The following is a 19,744-nucleotide window of genomic DNA, read 5'->3' as shown; positions in this document are numbered from 1 at the left end:
TGACACACAGCACGATATATGCAGATAAGCTTTAACCGGCCCATAATAGTATTAATTAGGTTTCTAATACAGCTTGATTAATGCTCTGATGGGCTGCTTGATCCTCTTTACATACGTACTGGGCTTGTTACTTGCTTCGCTGCGATAGACCATTGACTTTAACGCATGAAGGGAATATATATATATATATATATATATATATATATATATATATATATATATAATGCAAATAACCACAAAAGTAAAAAATCTCGGGGAGACGTGTTTGCTAAACATTGTCAAGTGAAACATTTTAGAAACTGGCACTAGAAAGGAAAATCACAAAAGGGCGTAACGTTGGGTTTTAAAATAGTCAGGTTTCAGATAACAGAACTTATACGTTTATTCTGTCTCTTTACAGGTATTCGTTGCATCAGACTTTGTAACGCAGTGAGCATTACTTCAGATTTTAAAAGATCAAGACATCGCCACCATACTGCAGTACAGGAAGCAGAAAGAAAGAGTGAGAAAGTCTTTACCCAATGCATAAGCCAACTCATACCTTCGCTTCGAAATGTCATTAACAGCTTCCCGAGCTTTTAGGCATGTGGTTAGTCTTGAGCATCAAGATCAATGGTGGGCACTTGAAGAGAACGATACGATAGGTAAGCTGTAAATCGAAATTGTATTTTGCTCATTTCATTACATGAAAAATAGTATTTTTTCTTCTTAAACACGGTCTTGAACGCTGACGGGTACGTACATGTTTTTAAATGCTGATATCCAGACTGTTTTTCAGTGAATATAGGTAAAAATGACCGCGTGTTAAAAGCACTGCTGGCTGCCGCTTTTTCTGACACTCTTGACGAAAATTGAAAACATTACTTTTGGATAAGGAAACCAAAATAGTGTGTGCGTGTGTTTTTCTTAATGGTAGTGCTTTTTGGTTTGTGCGCTTTGGATGATCTTCCAGTTTTGTTTGCTCATACCTTTATCATCAATGAAGTGAAAAAGAAACAGTTTGTAATAAAACTAAATTGATAATATCTGTACAAGATCAGATTTATCCTATTGAAATAACTCCCAGCTTTTCTTGATTTGAATATCACAACTTCCTTGGTATTCCTTTTTCAGGATTCTTCTTCTTTCGTTCCAAGAGCGAACACGCTCAATAACGATGCAAAGTTTGCATCAATTCATCCTATCATAATTTAGAATCCATACAGTTGAGTAGTTCTCCTAAACCCACCAGAATATCTTTTTGAATTGGGAAGCTTGCAGTAATCAATGATTCTTTCTCTCCATCTTTTGCAAGAGCTATCTGCTCACATTTTAACTCGAAATTTGCCTCAGTGCATTTTTTTTTTTCGTTCATTCGTTGCCGTTTCTGCGGAATGAATTACCTTAAAATTATACTCTACAGATGATATTCAGAACCAACATTAACACGTTTCCTCAGTGCACTCATGTATTAGTTTGTATGTTCTTCCATCTTTTAATATTTGATATTAACACGTAGTGCGGATGAATAATATTGATAAAAAGTTTTAAAGCGAATTCACACGCTCATAATATTCATAAAATAGATCAGAAAACCGATGCGTATCAGATAGTTACCTGATACAATTAGATACACCGGAATTCATCAAATGATTTGATAGGGAACTTCAAAGCACACAGCCTGTCCATTTTATAGTTGCCTCAGAAACAGCGATAAACTTCTCCCATACTGACTGATGTTTTACCGACGTCTAGGTTTTTTGTCACTGCTAAATTCTTATGTTCTGCCAAATTAATTCTCTCTTATCTGTCTCCTTGACAATACCGTTAATAATTATTAAAAGGCGAGACTATAGTAGAGGATAATACGCTACATATGTTTGTATACATAGAGAATACCAACCTGCTATACATCCGAAGGTATATACTGTTATTTTATTTATTATTTTGTGTGTGTGTGTGTGTAACTGTAGCACTGCCGTCGGACATTACTACTCGATATTTATTATTCATTTACATCCAACACGCGTGAAAGCTGAAATTCAAAATAACAGTTTCAAGGCGGTGTTTCAGATCGTTTTCAAACACAAGGCCAAGTAATTAATTAACATCCGAAAGATGGATAATTGCAGGATCCAAGCGTGCATTTCGTTCTGTGAGGGAACAGTGAGCACGAATAACCACATTCCAAACGAAGAGACGAGGCAATGGAAATAATACTGTCTTCCCCTTTGAATGGGGAAGTCGTTAAGAAATTACTTAACGAAACTCAACATGGGGTAATGAACGATTTACAGAATCGAAACTGGTTTCTTTTTTTGACACTAAACATGTATATAAAATCCACTTAGGAGCTCGGAAGCACGTGATTTATTTGCGAGGGAGGCACTTTGTTTTAAAAATACCGCGAGAATTTCCTTCTTCATCAGTTTAGGATCCTCCTATGAATTTTAACGAGTTCTACTACAGTGCTTCGGATATTCATCTTGTTCGCGGCACGCGCATGTTTTGTTTTCTATCTTTTTCAAAACGCCAGTGTTATGAGTCGTCATGTTATGTTTCTATTCGGTGATTAAAAAAAATATATTGTCGTCTCTTTCTTCAGCTGAATTAATTCCATTAGCTGCTAACTATTCTTCGGTGTTGACGAGTTATCTTCCCTTATTGAGTTGAGTTCATTTGCCGCATGAGCAATATATAGACCACGAAATATGTAGTCAAACACGAAAGGAGATTTGTTTATCAGGTGAGGTTATTTACCTGTGGATATCCATTTAGATGGGGTGTTTTTCTACTCTCAATGAATTCTCTAAGATTCAAGCCGGCCACTAAACGTAGGCTTACTGCTATACAAAAGTGTTCATGTGTGACAATTCGGCTGACGCCTACATTAGGTGACTGAAAAACGTGCAGCTGGGTCACTAGAAACTGCAAAAAGAACGCCGCTAGTGGACAAGAACCAGATTTCTGTTTACCCCAACACAAAACTCCCAGATTCTCACGAATTTCGCATCACCATTTCTGCTGCTATCACTGAGGTGGCTTCAGTCCCGCTAGACAGCTGTGAGCAGGGGTGGGGTGAGGAAATGCCGTCCTACTTTAGGCCATTGTTCAGAACAGCAGTGACCTTTGAACAACTCACGTCTGTATCGACTGACTGCGTGGCGATAACCTTCGGCAGGCTGAGATGCTAGTGGCGTCTTCTGTTAGCCCCTCCCTTGTACTGTAGGTCAGTAGGTATGCGCCCAGCAGACACGGAACAGGTCAGCCAAGCGACTGTACGTTCCAAGATCTTTTGTGCTGGTGAACACTCGTTTGACCTACAGCAGAATGTCGAGCTGACAGAGAACCCCTTACGGACTGACACTGAAAGTAAATGAACGCGAAAGGAACGGGAATGATAAGGTCTGAAAAGCCCCAAGAAACTTAGAAGTGTGCGACCCCTTATAGATTTCTCCGTTCGAAGTGCTAATCTCCTTTTGAGGGATCCCCGTAGGAACTGTCTTAACTGACAGAGCTCGGTTCGGTGCACGTTTCGCCGAGAAATAATAAGGAATGAATTGATGGATTCTACTCAATTCCCCCATAGCAGTTAATCTCTTTCTCTTTCCATACTTAATCTATCCTCCCTACATTTTCAGTCCCCTAAGTTTCCATATGTAGATCAAACACGTTTGTTTGTTGCCCGACAGCACCAGCAATAGAATCAATACTGGTGTTGAGAAAACCGGGGTGTGACCGTAGTTCACCCCCCGGTTTTCTCAACATTTTCTCATTCATCGAGTGTACAGTTTGAATCTACATCTCTAAAGAAATATTCACTAACTCCCATTCAGTAGACGTTTATGAAAGTTTGTGGGATTTGAAAAACCGAAATCTGGAATTTTTCAAGTTTATCATACTGTGCGGCGTGTCCAGTTGCAGTATTACAATATCTAGGTTTCAGCTTAAAAGAGATGAGAATTTGTTGGTGGGTGGAATTAGGGGGATCTGGTTCTTTCCTTTTCTGCTTTCCAGAAGTAAAGGAACAGCGATGGAGATCCTCTTGATTGCTGTTCAAAGTAAGAATGACGGTTAAGCTAACAGTGTTGTTACTTGTGGTGGAAAATGCTTGTTCACTGCATGGCGAATCAAAATAAGCTTAGTCAAAAAGTCAGCGCATGACTCTGGATAGAAGCATCGGATACACAAATCCTTCTTGATATACTTTTGCAGCAACAGAAGAAATTCTGCAATGGAGGTTATTTCTCTCATTCTTCAATTGCTCATAACTCGGAAAGGTTTTCTCTGAATGTACCGTTTTGATTTGATGCCAAACTATCCTGTCATTACTGATTATCATTAGAGTAGTTAAGATATCGCCTCAAATTGCTATACTGTAATCAGCTCTAAGCGGAGATAACAGGCCGAGGAAAATGGAGTATTGTGGGTTGGGGAAAAAAATTGGCAACCCTGTCATTTGTTGAATCCTAAAAATTAAGTCTTCCCGGGGGGGGGGGATTCAGCTAAATTTATAAGCCGATTATTGCAAATTTTCCATCAGCAATTTTCATCTTAGTATTCTTTGCTAGTACTCATAACTCGCTTCACTGACATTCCATGCAACTCTTACGTGACGATGAACCTATACAACATCCAGTTTCCACTGACAGTAATCAGCTGCTAGTGGTACTGATGGCATTCAGATAATTCTTGAACTGAAGACGTTGATTCAGTGGTAACGCGGATGTTTCTTATCTCCCACTGCTGGTACAGTCCAGAAGGTCGTGACGTATGAGTTAGGGAGGGGGATTAATACCTTCATGGACGGTCAAGATAAGACGTCTGACAAATATACGTGTTCTTCGAGATAAATCCTTTCTTCTTAAAGAGAAATGATGTGCGGAGTATCATTCGTTACCGGTGGCTACTTCCTTGTTATAATTCTCTCTAGTGGTGGAGGGAATAGTTCAGTCCAGGTCTGAAGGATTCATTAGGAAAGCCAACAGCTTATGTTTCGTAGTTCTCAGGCTTATTATCCCTTTCCTGAATGTCGAAAATTTTCACTTTCGTAGATTCTTAAACTGAACTAATAAAAATTTAATTTTCAGTCCGTTTCCACAGTATTTTAATCTAACCCAAGAATCAGTGGATTAAGAATCTTACATATTGTCAGGTCATTGGTCGATTTTTTTTTCTCTCTTGATTCATACGCTGTTTTGAGAAAAGAGTCAAGACGATTAGAACTGAAATAGATAAATTTTAATAAATAAATAAATTGAATTTGTTTCACAGCCGAAGTTGTAATTGGAACTCTGATGACAGCTAAGCTTAATGCCAGTGGGATTTGGTGAAGACTGCAGTTTGAAGCGGAATGCGAAGAATTGTGGCAAAACTGTTTGCTCATATACAGACTGTTTTGGGAAATACATCGATTCGAATTTCTAATGTTTTTTCGATGCAAATGCAGTTCGCAAATTACTTATAATTCTTTAATGTATTCTTGATGCAAATACATTCTTAAGTATTTCCTTGATGTCCATAACTTTCTTAATGTATCAGTAATACATAGTACATCTTTAATGTAGATATATTTCAATTAGTGAGGCTCGGTGATTTTTCAATGTCTGTCTTTCATCTAATGATAGAGAGATGATGCGAAGCTCTAAGTGAGTATTCTAGGAGCATCCCCCCCCCCTCGTTTTGTCCTCGGGACGATGGTATAAACGACATGGAATGATCGATAAAAAATGTAACCGACCCTTGACTTAGTTTTTTATGAATTTTAGACGAAACAATCTTAATATTTTTTTTTTATTATTTTGTTTCCTTTCATCAGTCAAATGTATAGCGAATGAATATCTTGAGAAAACAAATTTACTTCTTTGCTCAGTGCCATTCCTTGATTTAGTGGGAGTGCCACACTCGGCCTCTCATCTAGAATTTTTTATAACGACAATATTGAAGCAGATTTGAAATTCTTATTCATAGCGGCACGTGAGCACTAACCCGGACTCGACCACATAGTGCATAAGGGGGGGGGGGGATCATGTGCGAGTAATTACACAATGTTGTTTGTCATGGATAGCAAGTAGCCATTATTCAGTTTTTTAAAAGAGGCGTGTTATTTCCCGAAGAAATAACAGTTGGGGATTGTTGTTATATGATAAACAGAATTAAGCATGCAATAGGCACGAGTATGAGGTCAGATAATTAACAGCTGGACGGATCTTTAGCAGTTTATTTTTTGTGTAGGGGAATGAAAAAAAAAACATTTATTAATATTACACGTATTTGAAACATATCTGCGGTGATAAGTATTACTGAAATTATTGCATTCTATCTTCTTCAGTTCCAGAGAAATAAACAGCTTTTCCATTCAACTTCTCTGATATTTATTGCCAAATTTTTCCAAAATTAAGGATTTCTTTTGCTCTGTTTTCATTGACCGTCAATTCCTGTAGCGGTACCTAACACTTTGATTCTTATTCTCAAGGCAATCCTATTAGTGGGATATTATCCCATCTGTTTTGCCTGATAACATGAAAATCGAGATTACAAATGCATGCTCTAACAGCTGCTCATAACAGGTGTTGTCCTGGCAACGTGTCCGTGAGAACATTGGTGACCTAAAAAAGAAGGCAGATGCAGTACCGAAGAAAACTTTGTTCCTTCTGGAAAACTCGTAGGCCTTTCGAGCTCTTCAGCTCCACTCTTGTGGAAAGAATAAGATAGCCCTACTAGTAAACTACTCATAAAAATTACGATGAAATTACGATTTCCCCAAGAGAAAAGTTATAAGGTTAAAGACACCAGCAATCATTGGTTCATTTATTTACTATATCATTTAGAAACTATTTATTTTATGGCATATTACGAATGAAACGACTAAGTGAAAATTTTACTACTATAATAATTGCCAAAAAGAATGCCATTTAATTATCTTTATTTGGCTTATTTTAACATTCTGAGATAGGAATGAATTCTTCCCAGCAGGTTGGATAATATACTATAACATGCTGCGATTGTTAATGAAGATGTCATCTTGTAGCAGAACTTTTTCGCACTCCACATTCTCATTTATTCATCTGTGGACCTGAAAAAGAAAATTGGAGAGAGAATATATATTCTTTCAGTATTCTGCGATTTATTTGTCTATAAAACTAACTAATAATGTGTTATTTCACAGAAATAAACGTGATACAATATCACATGTCTGTTTACAAATACTTAAACATGCTTTGGTACAATTTCAAATATGATATTAATCATGATTAGTCAATAATTGAATTCTTGGAAGTTGTTGACATATTCCGTTTTTCTCCTAAGTTCACCCAACGTAAATTGATGCTCGATTTCGAATGCAGTGATATGTTTTTCTTTCCGAATTTCTACACTGCTCACACATTTTTTTTAACAATGGATATTCTACTCCGGCTGCAGAGGATACACTGTTAAGAAAAGGTTTCTTTATTAGAGAGAAGAGATTATGGGATTGGAATAGCATATTCAGGTCATTCTATCATCTTTATCATTTTCTGCGTTGTAATGCCACTCCGTGGTTTTAAGGAGGATATTTCCCAGAATTATGTCCAGCGGCTGTCTTAAGAGAGAATTTTCAGTAGCCAGAGAAAGCTTCAAGGCCAGTGGTGGGTACAGCAATTACCTCACCTGAGTGTGTCCGTTTGCCTCCTGTGGAACTCTTAAAGAAGGAAATAATGGGGAACCTACCTTTGCGTGTAGGCAAAGGAGGCGATTAAGCTTCTAAAGGGTAGACGAATAGCACGCGCGTGGTCTTTGAAGCATCCCCTCCTCTTCCGCTTATTAAAGACACCGCTGACTTCTCTACAGACAGCAGGAATCGTCATGATAGTGAGAGGGTGTGGCTGAAAGGACAACACTGCCATGTGACGTTTTGTCTCTTTTTTTTATCTATTGGTGCAAATGTTTGGACTAACTGCTAAAAACATATTCGTTATCAAAGTTTTCAAGCTTAGCATGCTCTTCAGGCAGAATAAATTGTCACTATAGCAGTGAGTTCCCAAAGTGTCCCTGAAATTTCTCTCGATGAGGTGTTTGACTAATAATAATAATAATTTGCTGGTCCATTTCTCCTTCATTCCACGTTCTCTGATTTTTTTTTTTTTTCATTGAACTCCTCGAACTGTTCTCATCATATTCCCGTCCAAATTGCAATCAGAGAAGTGCGTTGTAAGTTTAAGAAAATTGAAACAATAACTTTTAATACTTTTTTTTTTTTTTGCCAACTTTATGGCATCTTCTGCCAAAAGCCCTATTGTCTCCTGAACAAATGCAAATAAACGCCATAAAAAGTCTGCATTGAAGTTTTGTGTGCAGTTATATTGGTCGTATTTGTAACGAGTCCAGACACAAGTCTGACGTTACCATGCCAAAAACAATGAAACTTTATACATGTTTTTATCGAGGATCCATTTGTATTACACAATAAATCCAACAAAGAGACTCTCGGCATCGAAACAGTTTGATGAAGCAGAGGAAATATTTGCGCGAAATGGGCACTAACAACGGTTAAACATATTTACTAACTTGAATTCCACCTACAGTTCGGTAATTTTTTTATCTTATTAAGTTCTCTGTGCACATGACTTTTCCATGTTTTTCCTGAGGGATGACCAGCATTTTATTCAGAAAAATTTCATATCCTTAAAAGATGTCAGCCAAACAGCCATGAAGTAGTGTGATCTGACAACAGCCTGATAATGACTTGACCTATTTTTCTGAAGAGAAGCTCATACGCAAGGTCGGATAATATACAAATTAAAAATCTAACAGACCTTGCAAGGAACATGAACTGGAAATTAACTGATCCTTTACTTTTGAAGAAATTTGAAGAAAAACGTGGTGACATCTGGTGGGAGAATTAGAGAACCCCAAGTACTGAAAACAATTAAGTTTTCTCCACTAAGAGATGGTGTGCACTAAAGTTCCTTTTATCGAATCAGATGAACAGCGATATCTGAATGGAAATAATAATGGAATTAACAAGCACTTGATGCCACGGAATGCATGCGCTTTATACTCATCCGTTCGTTACTACTGAAACGAGTATAATTAGATCTGAGGACCTCCAGACAGGTAGTAGCCTAATTCCTTAGCCGAGTACTCTACACTTCTGCTAATAACAGCAGCGTGCGAATGCTAGCTTATGGACCGCCAGATGGCACTGTGGTATTCGTGCACATTACAAATGTAAGTTCCATTATTTTCTTAGCAGAGACCCATCGATCACACACCCACGTACAGATAGCTCATTCGATTCTTGCGTTCTCTTCGCTACCATCACCCGAGAAAGGAGGGGAGTGACGTATTTCCTCGTGATTCAGCATAGATTTTTATCTTCTGCATTCGAAGAAGCCATCTTTATTTAATTCCTATTTCTTTAACCTCCGTCTATAGGTCATCTTCGCAATGCTTCCGTTGATGTGATCTTGTACACATACACACTACGTTATTCGGACGTGCCGTTCCATCGCTGCCGTCGACGATTTGCCGTGCATATGGAGCGTTTCTCACTGTCGTGATCGATGGAGGTACACGAAGAGAATGATGGTCAGGTCATTTTCGTCAAAAATGTATCTGGCGTAGTCCCTTAACCCGAGGGGTTATTCTGTGGGCCGTACAACGGTATAGCAGTGTTCTAAATGTGAGAGACACCGATGTCCACTGACACCGCCGCGTTCATTGGCCGTGGTGTATCTAATTACAGACTGGCGTATTAAACGTCGCCAATTAAAGTGTAATCTATCTTTCACGGCTCGCGGTACAAGCTCGGGCAACGAAGATTATCTGCGAAGACTTAATTATTTCCTTTGTGTGGGTCTGTTATTTTAAGCCTATTCATTGCGCATTTTTACCCCTCCCCCTCCTTCTGAACAACAAGGATAATTTACTTTACTTATGGTGGACACTGACAGGATAGAAGGGTATTTCCATTTAACTGCCCTCTAAGATTTCTCCCTCCCCGTTACGAACACTCCTTGATGAATGATTAAAACAAAAACACGAATGGACATTAAGGAATGCTCCTATTATTATCATCAATCTTGCTTCTCACGCCATTTATAAAAGATATCCCAAATTCAGATGGTCATTCAGCCCCCGGCAAATGTAATAATTTGTTTCCTCCCATTTAATCTCCACAGTTAAGTTTGTTCTCTCATTATCGGTGAAATGGTTCTCTCCGAGTGTTATACATTCCGTGAAATATCTTGTATAGGTATCTGAAAAGGGGGAGAGGAATATCTTTTATGATTTCAGCGTATTGTCTTCTGTATCAAAGGTATCCATGTTAAATCAGTTAATTCTGTCTCATACTGTCGAAGTATATTAGTAGAGAATTTTTTTTTTAACTATGTGGGATTTAATATCCCCTTAATCTAAGTAATATTAGTAGAGAATTATTTCCGGTGGATGAATTTCTAGAAGTTGACAGCTACTGTCAGAAATGTGTCACCTTTTCTTTTCGGTTTCATCCATTTTGACAATCTTAAGTTCGTACACTCGACGCCCTTTTCCCTTTCTAGCAAGTGCATTTGCTTTCCTTCGATCAGTCATATCACAGTTCCCTTGAAAAAATCTTGTGAGAAAGCACCGCGCTATAACTCAACTATTAAACCGCCAGCCACAAAAATATCTTGCAGAGATCCAATGTAGGTTGCGTTTGAAGCCTAGTGCAGACAATAATTTTATAGTTGCAACACCCTTTTAGAGATGCACGTCATCTCTCGTTCACCGCAATCCACCCCACTTTAGATGATTATCTCTTGTAGTAACATCCTGCTCGCTGATTCTTTCAAATCACTAAGCACTTGAATAAATGGAATGGTACAAACTACAGAAAGTGAAAGGGTGCTACATCACGCCAGTCTCGTTCAAATTGAAATAATTTACGCATATTTTTATATCCATTTACACGACATGCATCAATAGAAAGAAGACATGTAAATCCCCTATCCCATAGACGGTACTGACGTACTACAGGTTCTGCAGTTTTTGCTATGTGGGGGCTCATAGTATATCGCCAAGATTAACTTGATTAAAATTACTGGGCATGTTACCGAGTTTTTTTAAAAAAGTGAAAAGTATAAAAATAAAGAAATTTTGCTATCTTTATCGATCTAGAAAATTATTTGATTGTTCCTTAAAGGGTTCAGTTCATGCCATTCAAAAATCATTCGTCAAAATGGAGCCATTTTAAAATAAATCCGTTGATTATTACCTTGTTTCAAATTTATCTTAATTGCATTTATTGCTTTTTTTCTCCGTAAGTATTTTAGTGGAATATCACAGATAAATCAGATTTTCTTGGTTATTTAACTGAAGTAATGTCATGTTGCTTTGTAACTTATCCACTTAACGTTGTGCTAGTCTGTTTTTCAGCTAATAACGCATTCTGTTTGTTATTGAATATATTCTGTGCGCTGTTTCTCATCAAGTAAAATTTCACCATATCCAGCATAACAAATTTCTCATGACCTTCATTGTTGCCAAGCGTCTGGGCCAAATCGTGAGGAAACCGCTGTTATGGCGTCTCGGATCATAACGTCGTTTAACGAAGTCTGTAATGCCTTAATCAGTACACTTAGCGCAGAAACCCTGTCGTAAGGGCCGTTTGTATGCGGTCAGACTCCCAAATTAAGTCTTCACCGAACTAACTTGCAGCGTGTGGGAGCTTAGATGCTACGGCCTGAGGATGGCAGTAATTTTTATGGCGGAAGAGGTTTTAATAATATCTTAGATTGGGCGGCCGAAGAGATGAATTTCGGCGAGGTCACGCAGTGAGACTTACAATCTGTACTTAATTTAACAGTGGGCTGGGAAATGGATCTATAAAACCAGAGTTGAAAACCCCGTAGCCAGGTGAATCATTAAAATTTAATATTAGTTTTAATTTCTTCCAAATAGAAGATTCCCGTCTCAGTATATACTTTTTAAAACACTAAAAGTAAAATATCGCTGCCTACCTCTGTCCAAAAGGATTATCTAATGAAGGTATGGAACGAGCCCACTCATGTAATAGATTTTACTCATTATTGTATGTTGACCGGACAAAATCTTATTTCTTGTTGATTGGTACCATGGCGACATTTGTAGAGCACCACCAGTTTACAAGCCTCTGGTTCCCTTGGACTGGTAAGACCTAGCTTCCAGTTCTGTCTGGGACACAAGATACATAAGGATTTTTCAAAAAAGCTAGAGGTCTTGGAGGCAGCAGGTTTATTCCGGGCAAAACACGTGCCGATTTTGGTTTGATCGAAAATCAAAATACTGCACTGTGAACTGGTAAACACAGTTTACCAGTTCACAGTGCAGTATTTCCGCATAGGCTTCCAATTATGAAAGCGGCCAAATATCCAAGTTTAAAAAATATATATATATATAAAAAAAGACGTACATTTAAATGTGTAGCTGTCATAAATGTTGCCAAATGATAAAACAATAAAGGTTGCCGAATATTATGTTTATATGGAGCCTAATTATTAAAATCTAGTTAAACTAAATTACAAAAATATATACGGCAAAATTCTGTCCATGGACAACAGAAACTTGAATTCGGCTTCGTAGTATCACTTTTCTCATACTCATTTGATTCTTGTACTGGTGGATAGACTTAAAATAATTGCAGTACTAGCATTATAATATGGAAATCGATTAAGCCAAAAAGGAAATATTCTTTAATATTCTGTGCATCATAAAAGACTATTCGGTGAAAATATACTTTAATATTCGATGCACACTTGTATGTTTTATGGATAATAGCCTGATTTATATGGCGTGATAAAAAATATGTTCATAAAATATTTACAAACTTTATGGCATTAAAGGAGAGTTGAAATAGTTTATTTTAACTCCTTAAATGCCATTCTCCCTCTTTTGTATCTTACAAAAGAAGGAGAATGGCAACAGAGATACAACAGAGTATTGGTATTAAGAACTGTTAATATCACTCTTACTGAAATCCATTGTAGTGGTCTGGCAAGACCATGATATTTCAACCGTCGGATTATTTTCATTTCAGAACTAAAAAGCCAGTATTTTTTTAAAATCAGATTTGGCTTATTTGATTTTTTTCTTGAATGATTTCTTGATTTAGTCTCTAACATCCTTTGAAATATACAAACAGAATATTGAACATGTGTCAAATAGCCTTCGTGCCAATTTGGAATCTAGGATAATCCTTCTATTTATTTATTTGTTTATTTTTTAAATAAGTTGTATTAGCTATAACTGAAATACGAGAATTCTAGCAAAAAGTATCCCGTTGATACCAAATCGACGAAAGCTTGAAAACGTATAGCACATTAATACTGTGAGAGTGGACCAAGAATGTGTTAGTTCGGCACCCCCGATCTACTTCCACATCCCACACTATTTTTACAAGCCACCAGTCAGCAGAGCCGTGATCGCATATTTGCGAGGAACATCATTTATTACTAAAGACTTTAACAAGCATTATGCCACAGTGGGTGGAACGCATAAATCTCTCCAAAATATTAGCTTTTCTTGTAACAGAAAATCTTGACAGATTTGAATAGCTTCCAGGTTTCTCAATTGACAAACAGTACTTGATAGACAGTTTATTATGAACAGTTTTCCCTTCTTGAATGTTATTTTTTATCTAAATCCTTTTTAGAAATAAATCTATCACGTCAGTAGTAGATGCGACTTAATCTGTTAACTCTGTAAGTTTTATCATTTTAACAAATTCACCATTGCACCCAACCATACAATACTATTCTCACGCCACGGAGGTGTCATTTGTTAGGAAAGAGCCGTTTCTGATGCATACGCCTTTTGTAGTTACCCTTAAGGAAAACGGAGGCAGTGAAAGGGGCTTAATACTTTAATAAACTATTTAATCTGAGAAACATATTAATTAGTTTATTGACGAATATGGAAGTAAACCTGGAGTGAGATTAAGGGAAAGAATAATGACAAAATGAATTTCTATATGCTATAAATACAAAGCGTTCTGGGGTTCCAACAGTTAAAAAAAAAGGAAAGTGGAATGAGCAGATCCAACTTTGCGTCTCATGATTGATATTAGCGATAGCCATATACCTTCAATTCCCCTTTCCTTTCTCGGACTTAGAGGTGACAGGATTTCTTCTTCCAGAAACCTCTGATTTTTCCTCTCATAAAGCAGATCTTAGAACAGATACAATTAATCAACATAATGCATTGCCCCCCCCCCCCTCCTTCCTCTCATGGCCTTAACAGGTTTCGGTGATAATCCTAAATAGCTCTCTGCGGTATTTCACTGGAGTTTGTGATTGATGAAAACAAAAAGTCCCCTTCCCCCCGAAGGATCAGAGTATTTACAAGTTATTGTGCGATTGCAGCATCCTTTGCTAAGGACATATAGGGAAAAAAGCCATTGAACAGCGATCGTCTCAGAGATATTTAGATAGAACCTCTTTTTTTTTTTTTTATGTCCTTACTTCAGACCTGGATAACGTGTCAATAAAAATCTTTTTGAATAGGAAAGAACTATTATACTAATGCTATTCTTAAAGAAAATGTTTAGAATAAGGATATTACTCCGAGGTGTCATATTTAAATTCCATTTTTCGGACAACTATGTAATGCGAGGTTCATGAAAAGCAACGTCTCGCAGCACTACCATGAAACGAAGTATCGAAATATTTTGTACCATAGCAGCCTAATATAGTTCGTAACAGCTGTGAACGTGTTTATTTTTAGTTTGTACAGTAGTTTATTACATAATATTATTATGTTATATTCGAAATTAATTTCAAGAGGCAACACTAGTGCACCATTCGTTTTCTTGTTTATTCCATTGTGTTATTCAGCCATATAAATAGCCTGACAACAGTTTTTAAAATTTGCTTTATTAATAAATGGCTGAAAGAGAGAAAAACTAGTTAAACCTTTACAGTGTACCATTATTTTCTAGAACTATCGTTCCTCCAAATAAATATCTATAATTTCTCCTCGTTCTTGTTGACCCATACTGTATCAGCCCAACCGTTACCAATCGTGTCATGTTACATCTTATATTCGAATATCTTCCTTCTGACTAAAATCCTCAATTCATCATTGTAGTATAAATCTGCATTTCTTTTGTGCTTGAAACCGCCACAATTTTCGAAATGAACTAATCCTATTTATTATTTATAAATAAAATTCTTGATTCATTTCCAGCTATTTATACTGTATAAAAAGGATTCATGCTGTTGAAAGGGAGCGAGTTAAACCATCTCGAGTGTACAACTTGAGTTTCAGGAATGAGCGACTAAACCACTCGCTTCTCTCGAGAAAGCTTTTATACACCTGAGTTCCGTCTTCATTTAATTCCGAGACGGAGTAATAATGGTACTAAGATATGTTCCAAGTTCATTAAGTCTTGTCTTCTATTTCCCCCACTCCCCAGTAAAGGAGGTGCTATTAATCGTAATCCATTAATTACTAAGTTCGTTGAGTAGCTTTTAACTAATACATCATCTTTAATAATGTTTTGATTTAAAATATATGCACTAAAACCAAGTTACATCGACTGTAGGACGATGTGCCTGGAATAATTAGGGAAAACTTCTGCGAGTGGTAGTGCTTGCCGGTTGATAGTCAATGGAAGAAGATTGAATTCCTGTGGTTTGTGTTCTAAACATTTTAAATCAATCGATTTTTTTTTTCCCGAACACACTTGAAAGAAAGCTCCGCCAATTGAAGCAGTTCTTCGTTTAATCGATTTACCAGAACATCATTTGTCTTGAAATCGGGTGAACAGACGAGTGAGAGACAGAGAAAGGGAGTGAGAGAGAGAGAGAGAGCTATTCGCCGCAGTTCTGCCGGGATATCTTAAAATCCTCTTCCCCCAAACAGAATCGATTGCTCCCTGCGCCAGCATTCATCACGACTATCAAGAGAATAGCTCAATGTAAACCAAATAATGATTCCGGAAGACGTAGCCTTCTCGTCTGCCCGTTTGCTGTTCTCTTTCTTCAAGCAACTTTTATATCATGCCATCTGCTTTCCCCCCCCCCCTCCCATACTAGGAAAAAATAAAACCAGAATACTATTCGAAGACTGATGAAGTCTGTAAAATTGTTGTTGTTCCATACAAAGGTTCATCTGTGGCAGACAACGCTGAATCATATGATTAGTAGATGTTAGAAAAAGGAAAAAAAAAAAAAGTGAAATTTAAACCTCACTTGGCAGATCCCCAAACTATCGTGATCGAATAATCGAACCTGTGTTACATTTCCAGGATATATTAGCAAGCAAAGCAATCGTGAGACTATCCTCAGCCAGGTTGTCATTAAACACACCGCATTCTCGTTGCAATCGACCAGTTACTTCGTGTCTAGGAAAGGTGACATCACTATAGGTTTTATTGTTATTGCAATGAAAGCGATCATTTGTAGTACAGTACATCATCAAGCCTCGATGATGTACAATAAATGTATTCAGACATCGTTTTAACTTACAGGTAGAAAAGAAATGGCTACAACACAGATAGTGAGCCTCAGTATATAGACTATCTATCCCTTTCGCCGAGTTGCTCTTACTTTATTTCGGAAAACTACACGAAGAGATTCAGCAATGACACTCTTATAGGTGAGAACTACTGTGGGTGGTTTTTACATTATATGGGTGGTATCAGCTCTTGCGTAGCGCAGATAAAAATTGCAAATGATGGCTTTGGCTGCGATGAAGAGGTAACTATTCACTCAATGTTCTGCCGACTGTGAATGAGGGTAGGTAGTGCCAAATGGCCATAAGTGAGGCCCGCAGCTTCCTGACACGATCTAATCGGTTTCCCAGAGCATTCTAAATAAGTCTTGAAGTTCGTATTTGGCCAACAGAAAATAGGTATTTATCTGAAAAATCCTATCTGAATGTGTGTAGTACGGTAGGGAGCGCTGTGGCCGGCGGCATACGCTTTTGATAGTTCGTTTTTATACGGGAGGTTCCCGTTAGAAGTGACAGCTGGGTCAAGGTGAGTATCTCGCGTGGCCTTTTCAGTTTGACGACGGTAAGTACCACAACAGTAAGAAGGTGAACAGTGGATTATCTCCCCTTTTGATTGCGTTGAAAAAAGAAAAACTCCCCGACACATCAAATTTAAGGTGTCGCCCAATCTATCAGCCAGATCCTTAACACTATAGCACAGCTAAGTTCAGTAATGCAGTCTCTCAGAAGTAATTAAAGTAAATAACACTATTAGGAGTCTGTTTTGTAATAATTTGGTCCAAAGGTTACATTAAGAGCACCCCAGAAATAGCAGTGCCTTTTATCGCATTCGGTGAATGGAGTGTGTGTGTGCCAATGTTTGTTATCTGGTTCGATATTACTCACGCCTATTACTTCACTATCATTCCGAATATCTGCAACTTTATTAAGAAACGTAATTTTCAAACCAGAAGTTAATTACCACAATCATTATTTCACAAAATTACAGGAATAATTAGTTTTCTGATAATAAAAACAACCTAATCATAATATCTCCTGTTCCGAAGGTAATAAATAGACCGTCTATCTGTTACGAGTTCCATCATTTATCATTCGTGACACATTAAATCCTTTATTTATCCCAGCTTAGCTGTTTAATCTTTACTTTTTTGTGCTTTTTTTTATTCCAAGATAAATTGCGGAAATGTAACGATTTATCTTGATAATCTTCCTTGATTTTTCGAAATACGTGTGAACAGGATGGGTCATGTGGCAGGCTTTACACAAACCTTTTCAGAAAATAGGGAGGAAAAACATAACTGGTTTCCTTCTCCTTTTGTCTATTTATTCCATCATGCGAATGCATGTGGTTGGACGGTAGTCATATTTCTCATAATAACCGTTTACCGATAAACTTCCTATATATATATATATATATATATATATATATATAGGAAGTTGTGTGTATGTACATGCACATGATGCCATTACGTTGTATATGGATATAGCAACATGAAAAATAAAACGAAAAAAGACACATTTTTCAGCATGAATATAGGTTATGCCGAAGAGGTTCATCTGTCTGCCCAATATAGTTACCCAATTTAACCCCTCTTGACTTAAATCAGCTAAACACAAGCATGAATGCACATCATCAAGAAAAGTGGGAGGACATCTTAAAGCAGCGGCCAATTTTTCGCCGTTGCTTAAGCACTAGGCAACGGTACCACATGTTTTGCTCTGAGCACTCGTAACTGTTTGGCCTTAGCAGATACTCATTAATGAATGCGCTTTCTTAGGACACGTTAATTATGCTTTATTACTCAGTTATTTGAGATACTTCTTAGAGAGCTAAGTTTTTTTTTTTTTTGAAAAGTGTTAAGTTATTCACATGCGACTTTTTGACGCCGTATGATCACTCCCTTACCTCATTGGGTTTTGGGAGTGAAGCGCTCTGCTAGAAGAAGAAGAGGAGGTAGGGTCGCAGATGCCCTTTCCACAAAGAAGTTAGTTAGTAGGACAATCAAATCCATACCCATTCGAATCCGCAGCTTCTTGGCTGGAGAGCGGATACAACAACCACTTGGCCAACCAGGCCGGCAAAAGTATTAATACATGGTTTAATCTAGCATCCACTAATTTGTATGAAATCCTCTTCTTGTGCTCTAGCCGATTTGTTTGATGAAAAATCCTGCTCCTTCCATATGAGATTGGCTAATTCGCTTTTAACTGGAAAAGTCCACATAAAGATTCATCTTGTCACGATAAGAATAAACTCAGGTCTTCTTCAGTCGGAAGGTACACTGTTCCAGCTTTCTTCCCACTGCACTATGGAGCTAATAGTTAAGGAAAATTTAAAAAGAACGGTGTTATATTGCATTCCAAGATATAAACACATGAAGATTCTCAGAAACTCTTCCTAATTCCCTCGAGTCGAGTCGACCCATAATGCACAACACAAAGGCGATGAAATTTATAATTCATTAATCTATTCTATTGATGAATTATAAATTTTGTCGCCTTTGTTTGACTACATTTCCTATGGAATAGGAAATAGGAAAAACTTCTGGATTTTGCGTCTATATTATTCCTATAAATCAATGAAATATTCGACCACTGAATTGGCAATAGCTTGGTATGGGGACAGAGAAACTTGTAAAAATCAGGAAAATTAACTGGACATCATTTAAAAAAAATAAAGGGCAAAAAAAAAAAAAAACTTTTCTCCGGTAGCCGCTAATTAAAATTTTAGTGTAAGGCGATGGCAACTGTTCTTCATTTGCTCCTTCTGCACGAGAAAATTTTTAAACAATGAAAAACGTGCAGTTCACTAAATAAGCCTACCTGTGCATGCACTGACTCTGTGAAGTATTCAGTAAATCATCCAAATCCCATTTCGTCGATGTGGTTTCTTACTAAGAATCTTTCATCCATCCATACATACACGCATAGCACTTATAGGAAAATATGACATATTAAAAAAACAGATTTAACTTAAAATCGCACAGCAATAAATGCAGGCGAAATGTTTCGTGAAATAAATCGCACATAATTATGGTTCTAGAATTATTAAATTTATGCAATCATCGGACTTAGCTCTTTTAATGCACAATCATAATTGATTTAAACTTGTATTTAAAAATATAAAAAAAACTGCATTCCGTAGTTTTTCCACTCATCCTCGTAAGTTTTACATTAATTTGACACAACATTAAAAATCTCCCATTGCTGCGATATGGTCAAGCGCCTAGTGTATAGCGCTGCATTCGACCTATCACAGTAAAGCTCTCTAGTCTGAAGTGCTCGATTGATCAGCCACTCCTTAAAACGA

The 19,744-nt window shown here is 37.3% G+C and overlaps 1 long non-coding RNA gene across 7 annotated transcripts in view; it reads right to left on the bottom strand.

Moving 5' to 3' along the window:
- Positions 1–6,887: 6,887 nt before the first annotated feature.
- The window catches only part of LOC150103023 (uncharacterized), a 327,791-nt gene continuing 314,934 nt past the window's right edge, over positions 6,888–19,744 (bottom strand). For all 7 annotated transcript variants that reach the window (XR_016548797.1, XR_016548799.1, XR_016548795.1 and 4 more), the window contains one exon: positions 6,888–7,054. This is a non-coding gene — a long non-coding RNA (uncharacterized LOC150103023). The remainder of the gene's footprint in view (positions 7,055–19,744) is intronic.

Source organism: Typopeltis vanoorti, chromosome 9 (genome assembly GCF_054136105.1).
Source record: "Typopeltis vanoorti isolate ZY-2024b chromosome 9, IOZ_Tvanoo_1.0, whole genome shotgun sequence".
Taxonomy (NCBI): domain Eukaryota; kingdom Metazoa; phylum Arthropoda; class Arachnida; order Uropygi; family Thelyphonidae; genus Typopeltis; species Typopeltis vanoorti.
This window is presented reverse-complemented; position numbering and strand designations above follow the sequence as displayed.